The sequence below is a fragment of the Gossypium arboreum genome, chromosome 7 (genome assembly GCF_025698485.1).
Source record: "Gossypium arboreum isolate Shixiya-1 chromosome 7, ASM2569848v2, whole genome shotgun sequence".
Lineage (NCBI taxonomy): Eukaryota > Viridiplantae > Streptophyta > Magnoliopsida > Malvales > Malvaceae > Gossypium > Gossypium arboreum.
The window spans coordinates 76,191,297-76,201,484 of record NC_069076.1 but is presented as its reverse complement, the minus strand read 5'-3'; the positions used below and the strand labels follow the sequence as shown (position 1 = coordinate 76,201,484).

The 10,188-nt window shown below is 38.6% G+C and overlaps 1 non-coding gene across 1 annotated transcript; it reads right to left on the bottom strand.

The window, feature by feature from the left end:
* Positions 1–6,241: 6,241 nt before the first annotated feature.
* Positions 6,242–6,347, bottom strand: LOC128295995 (small nucleolar RNA R71). Its single transcript, XR_008286543.1, has one exon. It is a non-coding gene; the product is annotated as a small nucleolar RNA R71 (small nucleolar RNA).
* Positions 6,348–10,188: the final 3,841 nt, after the last annotated feature.

Below are 10,188 nucleotides of genomic sequence, written 5' to 3'. Positions count from 1 at the left end.
TACTATACAAAGCAGCGATTACAAAAACGTAGAAATTATAAAATATCGAACAAAAACACATACCTAATTAGCCAAAATAAGTGCCGAAACTTAAAGCTCTTCAAACTTAGGTTTTCTTTCCTATTTTCAGTGGATGAACACTAAAATGATGGATGAAATATGTTTTATTTATTTTATTTCATTATAATGCACTAATTACCTTTTTACCCTTGTAATAATACATTAATATTCCATCAACTAATGTCCATTAATGTCATTTAATCAAAACCATGGTCAAATAACCACATAAGGACTCAGAATTATAAAGCCAAATCAAATAGGCACTTTTAACATATAACAGGTAACTTTTACATTTTACGCGATTAGGTCTTTTTTATTAAATCGGCAAACAAACGATTAAATTTTCACACGAGACTATCACACATACTAATTCACATATAATAAGCACGGAAAATAACATAAAGATATTTTTTTAAACTCAAATTTTTGGTCTCGGAACCACTATTCTGACTAGGATCTAAATCGAGATGTTACATAGGGGACACACGGTCGGATCACACGACCATGGGGCAGACCGTGTGTCACACACAGTCTAGACACATGCCAGTGTGTCTAACCATGTAGGCAATCTCTAGGCTATTTTCCAAGCCATTTGCCACCCTTAAATACTCACATACTTACACTCACTTCATGGCATGCAACATGGCACATTTGATTACTCAAGCATTCACATTCATGGTTAAATTATGACTTGGTAATGTCAACATATCACCTATTCAAACTATCATGCTTTCATATGGCATTCCACACCAATTTCATATTTGTCTATCATCTTTACTAACCTACTTTCAAGTTACCCACTTGCATCACCTTTATTGTCATACACATTAATCATATTTCATACACCAAACATACATTCCATCCATCACACTCATTTACCATAAGCAACCACAACCACGTTAAAGCATAAGCACATTGGCATGCATGCATCAATAATTAGGGTTACAACCAATAATCAATATGAGCCACCTCTCATGGCCATATACAAAATAATCATAATACCTTCATGAGCCAACACATTTGGCTAATAAATATGACACATAACAAAAAGACCAAGTCCTTATACATGCCATACTCAAAATGATGAGACTAGCTATACCAAATATTCAATTGATAGTGTGATCGAGTCTCTGACGTCTTCCAATCCCCGAGCTAGCTTTGCGACATTATAAGAAAGAGAAAGGAAGGGGGTAAGCATTAAAGCTTAGTAAGTTCACATGCAAATAAAATGCAACTTAAACAAGTATTAATCATACATTTAACATGATGAACATAATCTTACATTTTATCAAATCTCTTAAACTTATTCTTCACATATATATATATATATATGCATATTCCTACCACAAGTTTATCATATCTCATGTCATTCTCATGAGTTTGATGTACATACCTGTGCCCACTTGCACATAATAACATATTTTCTTTTCCTTGACGTATTCATCAAGATTACCCATTAACTTCTCTTAGCACTACCTGTTGAACACTCGAAATACCATGGGATACATCGGAATCTCGCACCTAAGCGCCTTATATGTAGCCAACACTACCTCATATCACATATCACATATTGCTTGTTTTCGAGCTACTCATGGGTTTGCTCACACAAGCTATCAGCCAAGATGGAGCTACACAGCTGCTCATACAGCTGTTAGGTATCTGCAACACATTCCGGACTACTTGCCACCAGTAGAACATACAAGACTAGTACCCAGAACGCCAAAACATGTGTAACATATATCATGAACTGAGACCACAACTCATGAGTTCAGATGTCACATATATCATGAACTTAGACCACAACTCATGAGTTTAGATCACATAGTTCCTAGTGACATGTCTCTTGTATCCTAAACTATTCCTAAAGTTCAAACAGGATTCTTCGATACCACATTTCTGTAGACCTTGCTCGTAACGTCGATTTCAATCCTCATAGCACCAATCACATACTCATGGAATAATCAAAGCATAATTCATAATAAAATTTAGGCAATAAACACATGATACAACATCACATTAAATATGTATGTACTTACCATCCATGCAATATTAAAGCATTTAAAGTATGGTTCATGTTACATTATTTGCAAATGAACTTACCTCGGTACATCCTCATAAACCTTGTTTTTCCCTCTATCAAGACCAGAATCACATTTTTGTTGATCTATAATGCCAAATTTAACATGTTCAATACACATTGCTCATATCAACCCATAACACATACTTTGGTAAAATTACCTTTTTACCCCTAACTTTCCACTTATGTACACTTTAGTCCCTAGGCTCGTAAAATGAAATGCACATGGTTTCTTTATTACCCAAGCCTAGCCGATTCATATTCTAAATCATATCAGTCCATATTTCACATTAAACCACATTTCTACTACCCATTTCTTCATCTTTTACAAATAAGTCCTTTTTAAGTGTTTTCACTAAAAATCACTTAGTAAAAGATGTTTATCACACATCAAACATTCATATTCCTCCATTAAACATCAAAATACATGCATTTCACACATGGGTAAGTTTTTGAATATGAACCCTATGTAACACCCTTACTCGAGTTCGATGCCAAAATAGGATACGAGATGTTATCAAACTTAAACACATACACACAATCATTTCCGGGTCATAAATTTCGTTCGATTTTTGAAACTTTAAAACTTCCTCTTAACGACCTCAATATAGACTTACGAAGTCCAAAAACGCTTTGGAAATGGTTTGAGAATAAACTAAACACTTTAGAAAACTTTGAAAAATTTTAAAGCAAATAGCGACACATGACCGTGTGAAAGGGCGACACGTCCGTGTGTCTTCTTAACATGGCCATGTTGAAGCTCACGTGGCTCACACGGCCTGAACATGTCGGGACACGCCCGTGTCCCTAGCCCGTGCAAATTTATTTCTCGATTCGAACCTACAGGGGTTTTCACACGGCTTGGCACACACCCGTGTCCATGACCCGTGTCCCCCACACGGCCGTGACACGCCCATGTCTCAGCCCGTGTACAAAAACCTTCACATTCTATTTTTGACGTCAGCAACCCTTTAAGGGCACACGGCCATGGTACACGCCTGTGTACTACACTGTGTCCTCCACACGGTTGAGACACACGGTCGTGTCTCTGCCCGTGTGGTTGCTACTGGGCATTCTATTTTGTAAAATTTAGGTGCAGGGGACACACAACCTGACTACATGCCCAAGGGGCTAACCGTGTGCCACACACGGTGTAGACACACGCCTGTGTGTCTACCCATGTGGACAAAAACAAGGCTACCTACCAAGCCTTTTTGCCACCCTCACTTGCACCAACCTACACAACATCAATCATAACCAATCCAAGCATAATCACACATAATCAAAACAACCACAACCATGATAATTTTCATCAAATGTATTTAATAATAATCAATATTAGCCAACATTAATGGCCTATACAAAATGAGTATCACATCCATATGAGCCAACACTTGTGGCTAAACTAACATGACACTAAACAAAAAGACCAAGTCCCTATACATGCCACACTCAACACATTTAAACTAGCTATACCAAAAGTTTCAGGTGATAGTGTGATCGATGACTCCAACGTTCCTTGATTCCCGATGCTAGCTTGGCGGTACTATATGAAAATGGAAAAGAGAGGGAGTAAGCATAAAGCTTAGTATGTTGCATATGAATAAATAACAACATCAACCATGCATATTTAAACACATAGCATATTATAAATTAACACAACATTCTTGATTGAAAAAAGGTAAATATCACTACATGCTTATATATCACAAGTATAAGCCAAAGATTTCAAAATCGTTCCAAAATCAATTTCATAGCTAGAACTTACTCATGTCATTCTTACCATTAAGCCATCCAAACTAAACTCATATCTCATGAGTTTCGGATAAGAACCTGTATCACTCACAACATGATTATATCATTCCATATCTTTATTATAAGCTTTAAAATAACCCGTGAAACCATTTGGAATACTAAAGGATATCTGATAAGCCTCACACAAAAGAGTAAATTACCGATGCCATGTGATAAACGCCAAATTATACATATTTTTACCCCAAATACTTAGCATATTATGGATGTTTATTACTAGATTTGTGGATTTTGGTGTTCTTCATCCGGTTATTTCATGTTTTGTACTCAAGAGAGGACCAAGAGTCAAAAGGAGCCAAAAAAAGACAAAACAGACCAAATCGAGAAGATGACATGGCCTAAGACTTGCCACACGGGCAGCTCACACTCTGTGACTTTCGAGGTATCGACCAATACTTTCACGATTTACACGGCCTGGCCATTGACCCACACGGTCGTGTGCAATTTAACGGATTGAACACGGCCTGGAAATCACGTCACTCGGCCGTGGCACACGGGTGTGTCCCTTTTTCAAGAAGTTGTATTTTACACGGAAAAGGATACTTAGGGAGGAAGAAAGCCAATCCAAAGCCTATATAAACACCCTAAGTATAACTTAGAAATGGGGGCCCCTCTAGAACTTTTTTGGAGTACAAAACCACATGCTGGGAATTACTTGAAGGAAGCCAGAAGATCCATCCCAAAAGCCGGAGCTAATCCAAGACTAAATATCTCTCTTAGAATTCCTTCAAGGGTTTTAGAGTTTTCTTTATGTTTTTTTTATTTTCATACTTTTGAGATGTACTCTTATTTTATTATGAACTAAACCCCTTAGATACCTAAGGGGGTTGAAACCTATGATGGATCTTGTTATTATTATCTGAACTGTATGATAAATACTTGATTTGTTCTTAATTATGTGTTCTTAATGCTTGAGTTAATATTTCGAGTATTGATTCGTGATTTGATGTGCTTATCCAGAGGACTAAAAGTCCCTGTCTAAAACTAGATTTGGCATAATTAAGCGAAGTTGATCGAACGCCTAGAAATAGGGTTACGAGATTTTGTCGGATTAGGGTGAAACCTAATATGGAAGTCCATAGATCGATTTACTACTTTCCTAGGGGTTTTAATTAAGAAAGAGATTTCAATTAATTCAACTGAGGGTTAGACGTTATTAGTCTCGAAAGAGATAATAATATAGGTTAGGGAGTCTCACGGATCAAGTCAAGTGAATAAATTGTTTGGTTCAAAGTCAGATAACAAGTGAAATCTAGGTGGATTCCTCCTTGGGTGTCGTCTTTATGAATTACTTTTCTTCAAGTCTTTTTCCAAGTTTACTCTTTGCTTTAGTTTAATTAGTTAATTACTTTAGTTAATTAGTTTAATAAACAACCCCTCTTTATTTCTAGGTTAAATAATAAAAAGATAGTTATTACTAGTACTTTTTGTTCCCTTGGGTACAATATCCCGGTCTTGCCATTACTATACTATTGTTCGATAGGTGCGCTTACCTTTACGTTGTGATAATAGGTAGTTTAGGTTTGGTCTTCATTATAAATATTTATTACTTGTTACGAATCACACGATCAAGTTTTTGGTGCCGTTGCCGGGGAACTGAAATTTTAGGAACACTCAATTTTTATTACTTTAGCCATTTATTTTTCTTGCAATTTAATTTAATTTTATTATTACTAATTAATTTACTTTTTCTTTCTCTTGCCAGGTTTTCCTAGTTTATGATTAGAAGAAACTCGTCGGGACCATTACTTTTTGACGAAAAAATCGATCGCACAGTTCGTAGAAACCAAAGTGAAATAAGGCGAAGCTTAAGATACACGGAGAACGAGCAAGAAGATGATACTCAACCCCTAACTGAAGAGATGGTTGAAAACTAAGGCAATCAGCTACCTCCTGCAATTGCGGTTAATCAAAATCCTGCTCCACGTACTATGTATGACTATGCTAAACCTTCTTTAATAGGAACTGAATCTAGTATAGTTAGACCTGCTATTGCTGCAAATAATTTCAAACTAAAACCTAACATAATTCAGATGATACAATAGTTTGTTCAGTTTGATGGTTTGCAGGATGAGGATCCCAACATTCACTTGGTGATTTTTTTGGAGTTTTGCAACACTTTCAAAATTAATGGCATTTCTAATGATGTCATTCGCCTTCGGTTGTTCCCTTTCTCACTGAGAAACAAACCTAAATAGTGGTTGAACTTGTTACCACGAGGGTCTATCACTACTTGGGAACAAATGACCGAAAAATTTCTACTAAAATATTGTCCGCCAGCTAAAACGGCTGAGTTACATAATGATATTTCTTCTTTTGTGTAGATGGACTTAGAAACGCTCTACGATGCATGGGAGAGATACAAGGACTTACTGAGACGGTGCCCTCACCATGGGTTACCGCTTTGGCTTCGAGTTCAAACATTCCACAATGGTCTGAATCCTTCGACTCGACAAATGGTTGATGCAGCTGCTGGCGGAACCATCAATAATAAAACACCTGAAGATACCTATGAGTTTATAGAAGAGATGTCACTGAATAATTATCAGTGGCAAGTCATGAGGAATAAGCCAAAAAAAATAGTCGGCGTTTATAACATCGACTCGGTTACTATGCTATCAAATCAAGTAGAACTTCTCAATAACGTCGACTCAGTTACTACGCAGGTACATCCAGTAATGAGGTGTGACTCAAGTGGAGGAGGTGTGCATACAGAATATCAATCCTTCAATCCTACAACTGAAGAGGAACAAGTAAACTATATGGGTAACAATAACTTAGATCTCAAAATAACCCATACAGTAATACTTATAATGCAGGTTGGAGGAACCACCCAAATTTCTCCTAGGGTGGTCAAGGGAATCAAAAGCCACAAAATCCTCAGGGTTTTCAGCAACCACTGTACCAACAAGGTAAGAAGCCGAACCTTGAAGAGATGCTCTCAAAGTTTATATCGGCGTCAGAAACTCATTTTTAGAACACTGAGACAGCACTCAAAAATCAACAAGCGTTGACTCAAGGACTCGAAACTCAAATAGGCCAGCTTTCCAAACTAATCTTCAAACGACCACAAGGTAGTTTTCCAAGTAATACTAAGCCTAACCCAAGGGAACACCTCAACGCAATTAGTACTCAAGATAAGGAAGGATTCATTGCGCCAGAGCCAGAATTGATGCAAGAAACTGTGGTGAGCAAAGGAAAAGGGAGGTCAGTCATAACAAAACGGTGAATGAAGAATATAGACCTCGTGTCCCATACCCTAACATGACAAGGAAAGACCGCTCAGATGAACAATTCGGTAAATTCCTCAAACTTTTGAAAAAATTACATATTAGTTTACTATTTATTGAAGCTCTGTCGCAGATGTCGAATGCAATGAAATTTTTAAAAGAGCTTTTAGTAAATAAGCGAAAGTTGGACGAAGCATTGCATGTGGAGCTAAACGCAGTCTGCTCAACTATTCTACAGAATAAGCTACCCCAGCAATTAAAAGATCCAGGGAGTTTTACAATTCCTTGCTTAATTGGTAGTTTAGATATAAGTCATGCATTAGCTGATTTAGGAGCTAGTATTAACGTCATGCCTTACAAAATGTTTAAGCAACTAGGTCTTGGGAAGACTAAACAAACTAGGATGAGTATTCAATTGGCAGATAAAACTATAAGATTTCCTAGGGGTATTATTGAAGATGTACTAGTGAAAGTACATAAGTTCATATTCGCCGTTGATTTCGTTGTTCTAGACATAGAGGAGGATAATAACACCTCTTTGATTTTAGAGAGGCCTTTTTAGCAACTGCTAAAACAATTATTGATGTTGGCACAGGTGAGCTCACGCTTCACGTAGGAGACGAAACACTTACTCTTCAAGCTCACAATTCTGACAACACATTGGAAATTGAAGGTGATTGTCTAAACCATTTTATTAAAACTAACCACATGATACAACCCACTTTGCAGGAAATAAGTCTGAAGGAAATACATAAGCCACTCTTAAATAATAGTAAAGGATCTACTCATGAAGAACGAAGGCTACGGATAGAGGAGCTAGACGAATGACGAGCACATAAACCAAGAACACACGATAAACCAAAATTACGCCAGAAGGAGTTCGATACCTCTCTGAATCAAATTAAGGTTGGTGATAAGGTCTTATTAGATGTCACAGATCCCCACATTGTCACTACCACACCGAATGAGGAAATACCTCTTAGATACTTAGTATTTTTCCATTCGGTACAGTGGAGGTGAGTCATCCCAAGTTCATCACTTTTAAGGTAAACAACACCCAATTAAAACCTTATTTTGTCAGGACTGATAACAGGAACGAGGAGTACGAACTCCTTGAACCACCATGATTTTTCAACCGGAGAGGTAAGTCGAGCTTAGACTATAAATAAGCACTTCTTGGGAGGCAACCCGAGCACTAACATATTTTGATTTCTTTATTTTTAATTTCTAACACTTTTAATCATTAACTTTATTTTTGAATTGCAAAGTTTTTCAGCACACATGGGCATGCCTAAAGCCTTTGCCAAGAAGGGAAAGAGACACGGTCGTGCAATACGGCTGTGTGGAAGCAAGAAATGATTTCCCCAAAACACGGAATGCGATAAATCCCATGGTCGTGCGACATGGCCGTGGGTGAACTTGATAGGTGAACACGGGCATGGGAATGGAAAAACATAGGCATGCCAGGGGTAAGGCTCAATTCTATTTCTTCGACACGAGCGTGAGACACGCCCGTGCCGTTAAGCCGTGGACAACAATACACGGGCTTGGTACCCTAACACACAGGCGTGGGAAAAGTGAATAAAGCTAGGCACGACCGTACGGCATGGCTATGTGCCACACACGCCCAAGACATACAAGCGTGGGATAGTAGCCGGGCACGACTTAAATCACAAAAATCTGAAAAACACGGGCTCACCTTCAGAGTACACGGGTGTGGCCCAAGGTCATGTGGCCCTCCCCTATATAAGCAAACCACTGTTCATCTTCTTCCCCCTTTCAAAACCCTAGCCGAAATCTCCCCTTCTCCACTCCCTAATTCCCATTCCGGCCACCATTCCCCAGATTCTCACTTCCCCAACCCCCAAACCATCCTAAAATCCACTCCCCCTACATTAATCCTCACTTTCCCCTCTCTTTTCCCTTCATTTTTCCTCCACACGGCTGTACCCTCAGGCCACACGCCCGTGCTCGCCACCAACATGCCCGTGCGCCACCCTACAGCAGCTTTTGGTTCACTTTCTCACCTTTGTTTTTCCAATTTGTGTTGCTACATTGGTATTATTTATGCCTTACAAAGATATTGTTACTGTTACAAATTTGTTCTGAATAATTTATGAATTTGCTTTAGTATTTTCTATATTTGAACTATTAAAGCTACTAAATAGCATCTGCTAGTTTTAGGATTCTTGCTTAACTGCTGATGCATCTTTGATTCCAGTAAATGTTTCTAAATAGTCATATAAATTTTTCACCTCTCGCTTGGTATCATTAAATGTTAACACATCTTGGAACTACTGCCATAATAGTATATCAATGCTCATACATTTTCAGGTACATTATGTCATCATCGAGAGGCAAGAAGGTCATGGTCTCATCCTCAAAAAGACGTAGGAGACACGTGCTACAGTCGAAGTTCGACACCCGTTCATTGAGTTTCCACAAGCTTTGCAGGAGGAGCTATTTCAGATACTACGCGCGCGACCCCTCACTACAGGTTGTTGCATTGATTGGGCTACCGTCGAGCAAGTCCAGCTAGTTGATGCCATCCGTACCCTCCTGTCCACAGACCCATAGAAACGGCTCTTCGCTATTACTGAACCCACTTATTTAGAGCTAACTTTAAATTATGCTCTACTTTTTATCTATAGGTGGTGATGACGAACAACGACAACCCTGGCAACATTCAATTCCGATTAGGCAGTCTAGTTCGTGCGATGAGTGTCCCCGAGTTTGGAGTCGCTCTGGGACTTTACAACGATGAGTTTATGGAGGAGAAGGAAATGAATGCACTACCACGTAATAACCACATTTCTCCCTCCTTGTGCTGGAAGGCTTTCGCACCACTCTCTTCCACCTACGACCCCAGCCACTCGAAGGCCTCAGCTCTCACCCCTTCCTTAGGCTATCTCCATGCCATATTGGCACACACCTTGACCAGAAAGAGAGAGAGCACCGGAGTCATCAATACCTACGACGCCTACTATTTATGGTGCATGGTGAATGCAC